This window comes from Camelus dromedarius, unplaced genomic scaffold, assembly GCF_036321535.1.
Source record: "Camelus dromedarius isolate mCamDro1 unplaced genomic scaffold, mCamDro1.pat HAP1_SCAFFOLD_43, whole genome shotgun sequence".
Classification (NCBI taxonomy): Eukaryota; Metazoa; Chordata; class Mammalia; order Artiodactyla; family Camelidae; genus Camelus; species Camelus dromedarius.
In genome coordinates, this window is record NW_026989754.1 from 258,730 (window position 1) to 274,828 (window position 16,099).

The window sequence follows — 16,099 nt, forward strand, 5'->3', positions numbered from 1 at the left end:
GAAAACTGCAGGAACTTCAAACCGGCACTAGGAAACAGACTGAGAAAGCAGAGAAAAAGTGTCTCCTGCAACCCGTTCCCTTGGTGCTAGATGAACGAACGTCTCTCCACTTGCTCAGTTCTGAGAGATAAGTGTGTGTGAAAGCCGTCCTTCACCTAGCTTTTTGGGAACACAAAGTTTCTTTTCAGTTGCAAACTCCATTCCATACATATATATTTGGAGGTAGAAGCTCCAACTCGGTTTTACAGTGAAAACTGCAAGAACTTCAAACCGGCACTAGGATACAGTCTGAGAAATCAGAGAAAAAGTGTCTCCTGCAACCCGTTCCCTTGGTGCTAGATGAACGAACGTCTCTCCACTTGCTCAGTTCTGAGAGATAATTGTGTGTGAAAGCCGTCCTTCACCTAGCTTGTTGTTAACACAAAGTTTCTTTTCAGTTGCAAACTCCATTCCATACATATATATGGGGAGGTACTAGCTCCAACTTGGTTTTACAGTGAAAACTGCAGGAACTTCAAACCGGCACTAGGAAACAGACTGAGAAAGCAGAGAAAAAATGTCTCCTGCAACCCGTTCCCTTGGTGCTAGATGAACGAAATTCTCTCCACTTGCTCAGTTCTGAGAGATAAGTGTGTCTGAAAGCCGTCCTTCACCTAGCTTGTTGGGAACACAAAGTTTCTTTTCAGTTGCAAACTCCATTCCATACATATATATGGGGAGGTACAAGCTCCAACTCGGTTTTACAGTGAAAACTGCAGGAACTTCAAACCGGCACTAGGAAACAGATTGAGAAAGCAGAGAAAAAGTGACTCCTGCAACCCGTTCCCTTGGTGCTAGATGAACGAACGTCTCTCCACTTGCTCAGTTCTGAGAGATAAGTGTGTGTGAAAGCCGTCCTTCACCTAGCTTTTTGGGAACACAAAGTTTCTTTTCAGTTGCAAACTCCATTCCATACATATATATTTGGAGGTAGAAGCTCCAACACGGTTTTACAGTGATAACTGCAGGAACTTCAAACCGGCACTAGGAAACAGACTGAGAAAGCAGAGAAAAAGTGTCTCCTGCAAACCGTTCCCTTGGTGCTAGATGAACGAACGTCTCTCCACTTGCTCAGTTCTGAGAGATATGTGTGTGTGAAAGCCGTCCTTCACCTAGCTTGTTGGGAACACAAAGTTTCTTTTCAGTTGCAAACTCCATTCCATACATATATATGGGGAGGTACTAGCTCCAACTCGGTTTGACAGTGAAAACTGCAGGAACTTCAAACCGGCACTAGGAAACAGACTGAGAAAGCAGAGAAAAAGTGTCTCCTGCAACCCGTTCCCTTGGGTGCTAGATGAACGAACGTCTCTCCACTTGCTCAGTTCTGAGAGAAAAGTGTGTGTGAAAGCCGTCCTTCACCTAGCTTGTTGGGAACACAAAGTTTCTTTTCAGTTGCAAACTCCATTCCATACATATATATTTGGAGGTAGAAGCTCCAACACGGTTTTACAGTGAAAACTGCAGGAATTTCTAACCGGCACTAGGAAACAGACTGAGAAAGCAGAGAAAAAGTGTCTCCTGCAAACCGTTCCCTTGGTGCTAGATGAACGAACGTCTCTCCACTTGCTCAGTTCTGAGAGATAAGTGTGTGTGAAAGCCGTCCTTCACCTAGCTTGTTGGGAACACAAAGTTTCTTTTCAGTTGCAAACTCCATTCCATACATATATATGGGGAGGTACTAGCTCCAACTCGGTTTTACAGTGAAAACTGCAGGAACTTCAAACCGGCACTAGGAAACAGACTGAGAAAGCAGAGAAAAAGTGTCTCCTGCAACCCGTTCCCTTGGTGCTAGATGAACGAACGTCTCTCCACTTGCTCAGTTCTGAGAGATAAGTGTGTGTGAAAGCCGTCCTTCACCTAGCTTGTTGGGAACACAAAGTTTCTTTTCAGTTGCAAACTCCATTCCATACATATATATGGGGAAGTACTAGCTCCAACTCGGTTTTACAGTGAAAACTGCAGGAACTTCAAACCGGCACTAGGAAACAGACTGAGAAAGCAGAGAAAAAGTGTCTCCTGCAACCCGTTCCCTTGGTGCTAGATGAACGAACGTCTCTCCACTTGCTCAGTTCTGAGAGAAAAGTGTGTGTGAAAGCCGTCCTTCACCTAGCTTGTTGGGAACACAAAGTTTCTTTTCAGTTGCAAACTCCATTCCATACATATATATGGGGAGGTACAAGCTCCAACACGGTTTTACAGTGAAAACTGCCGGAACTTCAAACCGGCACTAGGAAACAGACTGAGAAAGCAGAGAAAAAGTGTCTCCTGCAACCCGTTCCCTTGGTGCTAGATGAACGAACGTCTCTCCACTTGCTCAGTTCTGAGAGATAAGTGTGTGTGAAAGCCGTCCTTCACCTAGCTTGTTGGGAACACAAAGTTTCTTTTCAGTTGCAAACTCCATTCCATACATATATATTTGGAGGTAGAAGCTCCAACACGGTTTTACAGTGAAAACTGCAGGAACTTCAAACCGGCACTAGGAAACAGACTGAGAAAGCAGAGAAAAAGTGTCTCCTGCAAACCGTTCCCTTGGTGCTAGATGAACGAACGTCTCTCCACTTGCTCAGTTCTGAGAGATAAGTGTGTGTGAAAGCCGTCCTTCACCTAGCTTGTTGGGAACACAAAGTTTCTTTTCAGTTGCAAACTCCATTCCATACATATATATTTGGAGGTAGAAGCTCCAACTCGGTTTTACAGTGAATACTGCAGGAACTTCAAACCGGCACTAGGAAACAGACTGAGAAAGCAGAGAAAAAGTGTCTCCTGCAACCCGTTCCCTTGGTGCTAGATGAACGAACGTCTCTCCACTTGCTCAGTTCTGAGAGAAAAGTGTGTGTGAAAGCCGTCCTTCACCTAGCTTTTTGGGAACACAAAGTTTCTTTTCAGTTGCAAACTCCATTCCATACATATATATTTGGAGGTAGAAGCTCCAACTCGGTTTTACAGTGAAAACTGCAGGAACTTCAAACCGGCACTAGGAAACAGTCTGAGAAAGGAGAGAAAAAGTGCCTCCTGCAACCCGTTCCCTTGGTGCTAGATGAACGAACGTCTCTCCACTTGCTCAGTTCTGAGAGATAAGTGTGTGTGAAAGCCGTCCTTCACCTAGCTTGTTGGGAACACAAAGTTTCTTTTCAGTTGCAAACTCCATTCCATACATATATATGGGGAGGTACAAGCTCCAACTCGGTTTTACAGTGAAAACTGCAGGAACTTCAAACCGGCACTAGGAAACAGACTGAGAAAGCAGAGAAAAAGTGTCTCCTGCAACCCGTTCCCTTGGTGCTAGATGAACGAACGTCTCTCCACTTGCTCAGTTCTGAGAGATAAGTGTGTGTGAAAGCCGTCCTTCACCTAGGTTGTTGGGAACACAAAGTTTCTTTTCAGTTGCAAACTCCATTCCATACATATATAGGGGAGGTACTAGGTCCAACTCGGTTTTACAGTGAAAAATGCAGGAACTTCAAACCGGCACTAGGAAACAGTCTGAGAAAGCAGAGAAAAAGTGTCTCCTGCAACCCGTTCCCTTGGTGCTAGATGAACGAACGTCTCTCCACTTGCTCAGTTCTGAGAGATAAGTGTGTGTGAAAGCCGTCCTTCACCTAGCTTGTTGGGAACACAAAGTTTCTTTTCAGTTGCAAACTCCATTCCATACATATATATTTGGAGGTAGAAGCTCCAACACGGTTTTACAGTGAAAACTGCAGGAACTTCAAACCGGCACTAGGAAACAGACTGAGAAAGCAGAGAAAAAGTGTCTCCTGCAACCCGTTCCCTTGGTGCTAGATGAACGAACGTCTCTCCACTTGCTCAGTTCTGAGAGATAAGTGTGTGTGAAAGCCGTCCTTCACCTAGCTTGTTGGGAACACAAAGTTTCTTTTCAGTTGCAAACTCCATTCCATACATATATATGGGGAGGTACTAGCTCCAACTCGGTTTGACAGTGAAAACTGCAGGAACTTCAAACCGGCACTAGGAAACAGACTGAGAAAGCAGAGAAAAAGTGTCTCCTGCAACCCGTTCCCTTGGTGCTAGATGAACGAACGTCTCTCCACTTGCTCAGTTCTGAGAGATAAGTGTGTGTGAAAGCCGTCCTTCACCTAGCTTTTTGGGAACACAAAGTTTCTTTTCAGTTGCAAACTCCATTCCATACATATATATTTGGAGGTAGAAGCTCCAACTCGGTTTTACAGTGAAAACTGCAGGAACTTCAAACCGGCACTAGGATACAGTCTGAGAAAGCAGAGAAAAAGTGTCTCCTGCAACCCGTTCCCTTGGTGCTAGATGAACGAACGTCTCTCCACTTGCTCAGTTCTGAGAGATAAGTGTGTGTGAAAGCCGTCCTTCACCTAGGTGTTGTTAACACAAAGTTTCTTTTCAGTTGCAAACTCCATTCCATTCATATATATGGGGAGGTACTAGCTCCAACTCGGTTTTACAGTGAAAACTGCAGGAACTTCAAACCGGCACTAGGAAACAGACTGAGAAAGCAGAGAAAAAGTGTCTCCTGCAACCCGTTCCCTTGGTGCTAGATGAACGAACGTCTTTCCACTTGCTCAGTTCTGAGAGATAAGTGTGTGTGAAAGCCGTCCTTCACCTAGCTTGTTGGGAACACAAAGTTTCTTTTCAGTTGCAAACTCCATTCCATACATATATATGGGGAGGTACAAGCTCCAACTCGGTTTTACAGTGAAAACTGCAGGAACTTCAAAAAGGCACTAGGAAACAGATTGAGAAAGCAGAGAAAAAGTGTCTCCTGCAACCCGTTCCCTTGGTGCTAGATGAACGAACATCTCTCCACTTGCTCAGTTCTGAGAGATAAGTGTGTGTGAAAGCCGTCCTTCACCTAGCTTTTTGGGAACACAAAGTTTCTTTTCAGTTGCAAACTCCATTCCATACATATATATTTGGAGGTAGAAGCTCCAACACGGTTTTACAGTGATAACTGCAGGAACTTCAAACCGGCACTAGGAAACAGACTGAGAAAGCAGAGAAAAAGTGTCTCCTGCAAACCGTTCCCTTGGTGCTAGATGAACGAACGTCTCTCCACTTGCTCAGTTCTGAGAGATAAGTGTGTGTGAAAGCCGTCCTTCACCTAGCTTGTTGGGAACACAAAGTTTCTTTTCAGTTGCAAACTCCATTCCATACATATATATGGGGAGGTACTAGCTCCAACTCGGTTTTACAGTGAAAACTGCAGGAACTTCAAACCGGCACTAGGAAACACACTGAGAAAGCAGAGAAAAAGTGTCTCCTGCAACCCGTTCCCTTGGTGCTAGATGAACGAACGAATCTCCACTTGCTCAGTTCTGAGAGATAAGTGTGTGTGAAAGCCGTCCTTCACCTAGCTTGTTGGGAACACAAAGTTTCTTTTCAGTTGCAAACTCCATTCCATACATATATATTTGGAGGTAGAAGCTCCAACACGGTTTTACAGTGAAAACTGCAGGAATTTCAAACCGGCACTAGGAAACAGACTGAGAAAGCAGAGAAAAAGTGTCTCCTGCAAACCGTTCCCTTGGTGCTAGATGAACGAACGTCTCTCCACTTGCTCAGTTCTGAGAGATAAGTGTGTGTGAAAGCCGTCCTTCACATAGCTTGTTGGGAACACAAAGTTTCTTTTCAGTTGCAAACTCCATTCCATACATATATATGGGGAGGTACTAGCTCCAACTCGGTTTTACAGTGAAAACTGCAGGAACTTCAAACCGGCACTAGGAAACAGACTGAGAAAGCAGAGAAAAAGTGTCTCCTGCAACCCGTTCCCTTGGTGCTAGATGAACGAACGTCTCTCCACTTGCTCAGTTCTGAGAGATAAGTGTGTGTGAAAGCCGTCCTTCACCTAGCTTTTTGGGAACACAAAATTTCTTTTCAGTTGCAAACTCCATTTCATACATATATATTTGGAGGTAGAAGCTCCAACTCGATTTTACAGTGAATACTGCAGGAACTTCAAACCGGCACTAGGAAACAGACTGAGAAAGCAGAGAAAAAGTGTCTCCTGCAACCCGTTCCCTTGGTGCTAGATGAACGAACGTCTCTCCACTTGCTCAGTTCTGAGAGATAAGTGTGTGTGAAAGCCGTCCTTCACGTAGCTTGTTGGGAACACAAAGTTTCTTTTCAGTTGCAAACTCCATTCCATACATATATATGGGGAGGTACTAGCTCCAACTCGGTTTTACAGTGAAAACTGCAGGAACTTCAAACCGGCACTAGGAAACAGACTGAGAAAGCAGAGAAAAAGTGTCTCCTGCAACCCGTTCCCTTGGTGCTAGATGAACGAACGTCTCTCCACTTGCTCAGTTCTGAGAGATAAGTGTGTGTGAAAGCCGTCCTTCACCTAGCTTGTTGGGAACACAAAGTTTCTTTTCAGTTGCAAACTCCATTCCATACATATATATGGGGAGGTACAAGCTCCAACTCGGTTTTACAGTGAAAACTGCAGGAACTTCAAAAAGGCACTAGGAAACAGATTGAGAAAGCAGAGAAAAAGTGTCTCCTGCAACCCGTTCCCTTGGTGCTAGATGAACGAACGTCTCTCCACTTGCTCAGTTCTGAGAGATAAGTGTGTGTGAAAGCCGTCCTTCACCTAGCTTTTTGGGAACACAAAGTTTCTTTTCAGTTGCAAACTCCATTCCATACATATATATTTGGAGGTAGAAGCTCCAACACGGTTTTACAGTGATAACTGCAGGAACTTCAAACCGGCACTAGGAAACAGACTGAGAAAGCAGAGAAAAAGTGTCTCCTGCAAACCGTTCCCTTGGTGCTAGATGAACGAACGTCTCTCCACTTGCTCAGTTCTGAGAGATAAGTGTGTGTGAAAGCCGTCCTTCACCTAGCTTGTTGGGAACACAAAGTTTCTTTTCAGTTGCAAACTCCATTCCATACATATATATGGGGAGGTACTAGCTCCAACTCGGTTTTACAGTGAAAACTGCAGGAACTTCAAACCGGCACTAGGAAACAGACTGAGAAAGCAGAGAAAAAGTGTCTCCTGCAACCCGTTCCCTTGGTGCTAGATGAACGAACGTCTCTCCACTTGCTCAGTTCTGAGAGATAAGTGTGTGTGAAAGCCGTCCTTCACCTAGCTTGTTGGGAACACAAAGTTTCTTTTCAGTTGCAAACTCCATTCCATACATATATATTTGGAGGTAGAAGCTCCAACACGGTTTTACAGTGAAAACTGCAGGAATTTCAAACCGGCACTAGGAAACAGACTGAGAAAGCAGAGAAAAAGTGTCTCCTGCAAACCGTTCCCTTGGTGCTAGATGAACGAACGTCTCTCCACTTGCTCAGTTCTGAGAGATAAGTGTGTGTGAAAGCCGTCCTTCACATAGCTTGTTGGGAACACAAAGTTTCTTTTCAGTTGCAAACTCCATTCCATACATATATATGGGGAGGTACTAGCTCCAACTCGGTTTTACAGTGAAAACTGCAGGAACTTCAAACCGGCACTAGGAAACAGACTGAGAAAGCAGAGAAAAAGTGTCTCCTGCAACCCGTTCCCTTGGTGCTAGATGAACGAACGTCTCTCCACTTGCTCAGTTCTGAGAGATAAGTGTGTGTGAAAGCCGTCCTTCACCTAGCTTTTTGGGAACACAAAATTTCTTTTCAGTTGCAAACTCCATTTCATACATATATATTTGGAGGTAGAAGCTCCAACTCGATTTTACAGTGAATACTGCAGGAACTTCAAACCGGCACTAGGAAACAGACTGAGAAAGCAGAGAAAAAGTGTCTCCTGCAACCCGTTCCCTTGGTGCTAGATGAACGAACGTCTCTCCACTTGCTCAGTTCTGAGAGATAAGTGTGTGTGAAAGCCGTCCTTCACGTAGCTTGTTGGGAACACAAAGTTTCTTTTCAGTTGCAAACTCCATTCCATACATATATATGGGGAGGTACTAGCTCCAACTCGGTTTTACAGTGAAAACTGCAGGAACTTCAAACCGGCACTAGGAAACAGACTGAGAAAGCAGAGAAAAAGTGTCTCCTGCAACCCGTTCCCTTGGTGCTAGATGAACAAACGTCTCTCCACTTGCTCAGTTCTGAGAGAAAAGTGTGTGTGAAAGCCGTCCTTCACCTAGCTTGTTGGGAACACAAAGTTTCTTTTCAGTTGCAAACTCCATTCCATACATATATATTTGGAGGTAGAAGCTCCAACTCGGTTTTACAGTGAATACTGCAGGAACTTCAAACCGGAACTAGGAAACAGTCTGAGAAAGCAGAGAAAAAGTGCCTCCTGCAACCCGTTCCCTTGGTGCTAGATGAACGAACGTCTCTCCACTTGCTCAGTTCTGAGAGATAAGTGTGTGTGAAAGCCGTCCTTCACCTAGCTTGTTGGGAACACAAAGTTTCTTTTCAGTTGCAAACTCCATTCCATACATATATATGGGGAGGTACAAGCTCCAACTCGGTTTTACAGTGAAAACTGCAGGAACTTCAAACCGGCACTAGGAAAAAGACTGAGATAGCAGAGAAAAAGTGTCTCCTGCAACCCGTTCCCTTTCTGCTAGATGAACGAACGTCTCTCCACTTGCTCAGTTCTGAGAGATAAGTGTGTGTGAAAGCCGTCCTTCACTTAGGTTGTTGGGAGCACAAATTTTCTTTTCAGTTGCAAACTCCATTCCATACATATATAGGGGAGGTACTAGGTCCAACTCGGTTTTACAGTGAAAACTGCAGGAACTTCAAACCGGCACTAGGAAACAGTCTGAGAAAGCAGAGAAAAAGTGTCTCCTGCAACCCGTTCCCTTGGTGCTAGATGAACGAACGTCTCTCCACTTGCTCAGTTCTGAGAGATAAGTGTGTGTGAAAGCCGTCCTTCACCTAGCTTGTTGGGAACACAAAGTTTCTTTTCAGTTGCAAACTCCATTCCATACATATATATTTGGAGGTAGAAGCTCCAACACGGTTTTACAGTGAAAACTGCAGGAACTTCAAACCGGCACTAGGAAACAGACTGAGAAAGCAGAGAAAAAGTGTCTCCTGCAAACCGTTCCCTTGGTGCTAGATGAACGAACGTCTCTCCACTTGCTCAGTTCTGAGAGATAAGTGTGTGTGAAAGCCGTCCTTCACCTAGCTTGTTGGGAACACAAAGTTTCTTTTCAGTTGCAAACTCCATTCCATACATATATATGGGGAGGTACTAGCTCCAACTCGGTTTTACAGTGAAAACTGCAGGAACTTCAAACCGGCACTAGGAAACAGACTGAGAAAGCAGAGAAAAAGTGTCTCCTGCAACCCGTTCCCTTGGTGCTAGATGAACGAACGTCTCTCCACTTGCTCAGTTCTGAGAGATAAGTGTGTGTGAAAGCCGTCCTTCACCTAGCTTTTTGGGAACACAAAGTTTCTTTTCAGTTGCAAACTCCATTCCATACATATATATTTGGAGGTAGAAGCTCCAACTCGGTTTTACAGTGAATACTGCAGGAACTTCAAACTGGCACTAGGAAACAGACTGAGAAAGCAGAGAAAAAGTGTCTCCTGCAACCCGTTCCCTTGGTGCTAGATGAACGAACGTCTCTCCACTTGCTCAGTTCTGAGAGAAAAGTGTGTGTGAAAGCCGTCCTTCACCTAGCTTGTTGGGAACACAAAGTTTCTTTTCAGTTGCAAACTCCATTCCATACATATATATTTGGAGGTAGAAGCTCCAACTCGGTTTTACAGTGAAAACTGCAGGAACTTCAAACGGGCACTAGGAAACAGTCTGAGAAAGCAGAGAAAAAGTGCCTCCTGCAACCCGTTCCCTTGGTGCTAGATGAACGAACGTCTCTCCACTTGCTCAGTTCTGAGAGATAAGTGTGTGTGAAAGCCGTCCTTCACCTAGCTTGTTGGGAACACAAAGTTTCTTTTCAGTTGCAAACTCCATTCCATACATATATATGGGGAGGTACAAGCTCCAACTCGGTTTTACAGTGAAAACTGCAGGAACTTCAAACCGGCACTAGGAAACAGACTGAGAAAGCAGAGAAAAAGTGTCTCCTGCAACCCGTTCCCTTGGTGCTAGATGAACGAACGTCTCTCCACTTGCTCAGTTCTGAGAGATAAGTGTGTGTGAAAGCCGTCCTTCACCTAGGTTGTTGGGAACACAAAGTTTCTTTTCAGTTGCAAACTCCATTCCATACATATATAGGGGAGGTACTAGGTCCAACTCGGTTTTACAGTGAAAACTGCAGGAACTTCAAACCGGCACTAGGAAACAGTCTGAGAAAGCAGAGAAAAAGTGTCTCCTGCAACCCGTTCCCTTGGTGCTAGATGAACGAACGTCTCTCCACTTGCTCAGTTCTGAGAGATAAGTGTGTGTGAAAGCCGTCCTTCACCTAGCTTGTTGGGAACACAAAGTTTCTTTTCAGTTGCAAACTCCATTCCATACATATATATTTGGAGGTAGAAGCTCCAACACGGTTTTACAGTGAAAACTGCAGGAACTTCAAACCGGCACTAGGAAACAGACTGAGAAAGCAGAGAAAAAGTGTCTCCTGCAAACCGTTCCCTTGGTGCTAGATGAACGAACGTCTCTCCACTTGCTCAGTTCTGAGAGATAAGTGTGTGTGAAAGCCGTCCTTCACCTAGCTTGTTGGGAACACAAAGTTTCTTTTCAGTTGCAAACTCCATTCCATACATATATATGGGGAGGTACTAGCTCCAACTCGGTTTTACAGTGAAAACTGCAGGAACTTAAAACCGGCACTAGGAAACAGACTGAGAAAGCAGAGAAAAAGTGTCTCCTGCAACCCGTTCCCTTGGTGCTAGATGAACGAACGTCTCTCCACTTGCTCAGTTCTGAGAGATAAGTGTGTGTGAAAGCCGTCCTTCACCTAGCTTTTTGGGAACACAAAGTTTCTTTTCAGTTGCAAACTCCATTCCATACATATATATTTGGAGGTAGAAGCTCCAACTCGGTTTTACAGTGAATACTGCAGGAACTTCAAACCGGCACTAGGAAACAGACTGAGAAAGCAGAGAAAAAGTGCCTCCTGCAACCCGTTCCCTTGGTGCTAGATGAACGAACGTCTCTCCACTTGCTCAGTTCTGAGAGATAAGTGTGTGTGAAAGCCGTCCTTCACCTAGCTTGTTGGGAACACAAAGTTTCTTTTCAGTTGCAAACTCCATTCCATACATATATATGGGGAGGTACAAGCTCCAACTCGGTTTTACAGTGAAAACTGCAGGAACTTCAAACCGGCACTAGGAAACAGACTGAGAAAGCAGAGAAAAAGTGCCTCCTGCAACCCGTTCCCTTGGTGCTAGATGAACGAACGTCTCTCCACTTGCTCAGTTCTGAGAGATAAGTGTGTGTGAAAGCCGTCCTTCACCTAGCTTGTTGGGAACACAAAGTTTCTTTTCAGTTGCAAACTCCATTCCATACATATATATGGGGAGGTACAAGCTCCAACTCGGTTTTACAGTGAAAACTGCAGGAACTTCAAACCGGCACTAGGAAACAGACTGAGAAAGCAGAGAAAAAGTGTCTCCTGCAACCCGTTCCCTTGGTGCTAGATGAACGAACGTCTCTCCACTTGCTCAGTTCTGAGAGATAAGTGTGTGTGAAAGCCGTCCTTCACCTAGGTTGTTGGGAACACAAAGTTTCTTTTCAGTTGCAAACTCCATTCCATACATATATAGGGGAGGTACTAGGTCCAACTCGGTTTTACAGTGAAAACTGCAGGAACTTAAAACCGGCACTAGGAAACAGTCTGAGAAAGCAGAGAAAAAGTGTCTCCTGCAACCCGTTCCCTTGGTGCTAGATGAACGAACGTCTCTCCACTTGCTCAGTTCTGAGAGATAAGTGTGTGTGAAAGCCGTCCTTCACCTAGCTTGTTGGGAACACAATGTTTCTTTTCAGTTGCAAACTCCATTCCATACATATATATTTGGAGGTAGAAGCTCCAACACGGTTTTACAGTGAAAACTGCAGGAACTTCAAACCGGCACTATTAAACAGACTGAGAAAGCAGAGAAAAAGTGTCTCCTGCAAACCGTTCCCTTGGTGCTAGATGAACGAACGTCTCTCCACTTGCTCAGTTCTGAGAGATAAGTGTGTGTGAAAGCCGTCCTTCACCTAGCTTGTTGGGAACACAAAGTTTCTTTTCAGTTGCAAACTCCATTCCATACATATATATGGGGAGGTACTAGCTCCAACTCGGTTTTACAGTGAAAACTGCAGGAACTTCAAACCGGCACTAGGAAACAGACTGAGAAAGCAGAGAAAAAGTGTCTCCTGCAACCCGTTCCCTTGGTGCTAGATGAACGAACGTCTCTCCACTTGCTCAGTTCTGAGAGATAAGTGTGTGTGAAAGCCGTCCTTCACCTAGCTTTTTGGGAACACAAAGTTTCTTTTCAGTTGCAAACTCCATTCCATACATATATATTTGGAGGTAGAAGCTCCAACTCGGTTTTACAGTGAATACTGCAGGAACTTCAAACCGGCACTAGGAAACAGACTGAGAAAGCAGAGAAAAAGTGTCTCCTGCAACCCGTTCCCTTGGTGCTAGATGAACGAACGTCTCTCCACTTGCTCAGTTCTGAGAGATAAGTGTGTGTGAAAGCCGTCCTTCACCTAGCTTGTTGGGAACACAAAGTTTCTTTTCAGTTGCAAACTCCATTCCATACATATATATGGGGAGGTACTAGCTCCAACTCGGTTTGACAGTGAAAACTGCAGGAACTTCAAACCGGCACTAGGAAACAGACTGAGAAAGCAGAGAAAAGTGTCTCCTGCAACCCGTTCCCTTGGTGCTAGATGAACGAACGTCTCTCCACTTGCTCAGTTCTGAGAGATAAGTGTGTGTGAAAGCCGTCCTTCACCTAGGTTGTTGGGAACACAAAGTTTCTTTTCAGTTGCAAACTCCATTCCATACATATATAGGGGAGGTACTAGGTCCAACTCGGTTTTACAGTGAAAACTGCAGGAACTTAAAACCGGCACTAGGAAACAGTCTGAGAAAGCAGAGAAAAAGTGTCTCCTGCAACCCGTTCCCTTGGTGCTAGATGAACGAACGTCTCTCCACTTGCTCAGTTCTGAGAGATAAGTGTGTGTGAAAGCCGTCCTTCACCTAGGTTGTTGGGAACACAAAGTTTCTTTTCAGTTGCAAACTCCATTCCATACATATATATGGGGAGGTACAAGCTCCAACTCGGTTTTACAGTGAAAACTGCAGGAACTTCAAACCGGCACTAGGAAACAGACTGAGAAAGCAGAGAAAAAGTGCCTCCTGCAACCCGTTCCCTTGGTGCTAGATGAACGAACGTCTCTCCACTTGCTCAGTTCTGAGAGATAAGTGTGTGTGAAAGCCGTCCTTCACCTAGCTTGTTGGGAACACAAAGTTTCTTTTCAGTTGCAAACTCCATTCCATACATATATATGGGGAGGTACAAGCTCCAACTCGGTTTTACAGTGAAAACTGCAGGAACTTCAAACCGGCACTAGGAAACAGACTGAGAAAGCAGAGAAAAAGTGTCTCCTGCAACCCGTTCCCTTGGTGCTAGATGAACGAACGTCTCTCCACTTGCTCAGTTCTGAGAGATAAGTGTGTGTGAAAGCCGTCCTTCACCTAGGTTGTTGGGAACACAAAGTTTCTTTTCAGTTGCAAACTCCATTCCATACATATATAGGGGAGGTACTAGGTCCAACTCGGTTTTACAGTGAAAACTGCAGGAACTTAAAACCGGCACTAGGAAACAGTCTGAGAAAGCAGAGAAAAAGTGTCTCCTGCAACCCGTTCCCTTGGTGCTAGATGAACGAACGTCTCTCCACTTGCTCAGTTCTGAGAGATAAGTGTGTGTGAAAGCCGTCCTTCACCTAGCTTGTTGGGAACACAATGTTTCTTTTCAGTTGCAAACTCCATTCCATACATATATATTTGGAGGTAGAAGCTCCAACACGGTTTTACAGTGAAAACTGCAGGAACTTCAAACCGGCACTAGGAAACAGACTGAGAAAGCAGAGAAAAAGTGTCTCCTGCAAACCGTTCCCTTGGTGCTAGATGAACGAACGTCTCTCCACTTGCTCAGTTCTGAGAGATAAGTGTGTGTGAAAGCCGTCCTTCACCTAGCTTGTTGGGAACACAAAGTTTCTTTTCAGTTGCAAACTCCATTCCATACATATATATGGGGAGGTACTAGCTCCAACTCGGTTTTACAGTGAAAACTGCAGGAACTTCAAACCGGCACTAGGAAACAGACTGAGAAAGCAGAGAAAAAGTGTCTCCTGCAACCCGTTCCCTTGGTGCTAGATGAACGAACGTCTCTCCACTTGCTCAGTTCTGAGAGATAAGTGTGTGTGAAAGCCGTCCTTCACCTAGCTTTTTGGGAACACAAAGTTTCTTTTCAGTTGCAAACTCCATTCCATACATATATATTTGGAGGTAGAAGCTCCAACTCGGTTTTACAGTGAATACTGCAGGAACTTCAAACCGGCACTAGGAAACAGACTGAGAAAGCAGAGAAAAAGTGTCTCCTGCAACCCGTTCCCTTGGTGCTAGATGAACGAACGTCTCTCCACTTGCTCAGTTCTGAGAGATAAGTGTGTGTGAAAGCCGTCCTTCACCTAGCTTGTTGGGAACACAAAGTTTCTTTTCAGTTGCAAACTCCATTCCATACATATATATGGGGAGGTACTAGCTCCAACTCGGTTTGACAGTGAAAACTGCAGGAACTTCAAACCGGCACTAGGAAACAGACTGAGAAAGCAGAGAAAAGTGTCTCCTGCAACCCGTTCCCTTGGTGCTAGATGAACGAACGTCTCTCCACTTGCTCAGTTCTGAGAGATAAGTGTGTGTGAAAGCCGTCCTTCACCTAGCTTGTTGGGAACACAAAGTTTCTTTTCAGTTGCAAACTCCATTCCATACATATATAGGGGAGGTACTAGGTCCAACTCGGTTTTACAGTGAAAACTGCAGGAACTTAAAACCGGCACTAGGAAACAGTCTGAGAAAGCAGAGAAAAAGTGTCTCCTGCAACCCGTTCCCTTGGTGCTAGATGAACGAACGTCTCTCCACTTGCTCAGTTCTGAGAGATAAGTGTGTGTGAAAGCCGTCCTTCACCTAGGTTGTTGGGAACACAAAGTTTCTTTTCAGTTGCAAACTCCATTCCATACATATATATGGGGAGGTACTAGCTCCAACTCGGTTTTACAGTGAAAACTGCAGGAACTTCAAACCGGCACTAGGAAACAGACTGAGAAAGCAGAGAAAAAGTGTCTCCTGCAACCCGTTCCCTTGGTGCTAGATGAACGAACGTCTCTCCACTTGCTCAGTTCTGAGAGAAAAGTGTGTGTGAAAGCCGTCCTTCACCTAGCTTGTTGGGAACACAAAGTTTCTTTTCAGTTGCAAACTCCATTCCATACATATATATTTGGAGGTAGAAGCTCCAACTCGGTTTTACAGTGAAAACTGCAGGAACTTCAAACCGGCACTAGGAAACAGTCTGAGAAAGCAGAGAAAAAGTGCCTCCTGCAACCCGTTCCCTTGGTGCTAGATGAACGAACGTCTCTCCACTTGCTCAGTTCTGAGAGATAAGTGTGTGTGAAAGCCGTCCTTCACCTAGCTTGTTGGGAACACAAAGTTTCTTTTCAGTTGCAAACTCCATTCCATACATATATATGGGGAGGTACAAGCTCCAACTCGGTTTTACAGTGAAAACTGCAGGAACTTCAAACCGGCACTAGGAAACAGACTGAGAAAGCAGAGAAAAAGTGTCTCCTGCAACCCGTTCCCTTGGTGCTAGATGAACGAACGTCTCTCCACTTGCTCAGTTCTGAGAGATAAGTGTGTGTGAAAGCCGTCCTTCACCTAGCTTGTTGGGAACACAAAGTTTCTTTTCAGTTGCAAACTCCATTCCATACATATATATGGGGAGGTACAAGCTCCAACTCGGTTTTACAGTGAAAACTGCAGGAACTTAAAACCGGCACTAGGAAACAGTCTGAGAAAGCAGAGAAAAAGTGTCTCCTGCAACCCGTTCCCTTGGTGCTAGATGAACGAACGTCTCTCCACTTGCTCAGTTCTGAGAGATAAGTGTGTGTGAAAGCCGTCCTTCACCTAGCTTGTTGGGAACA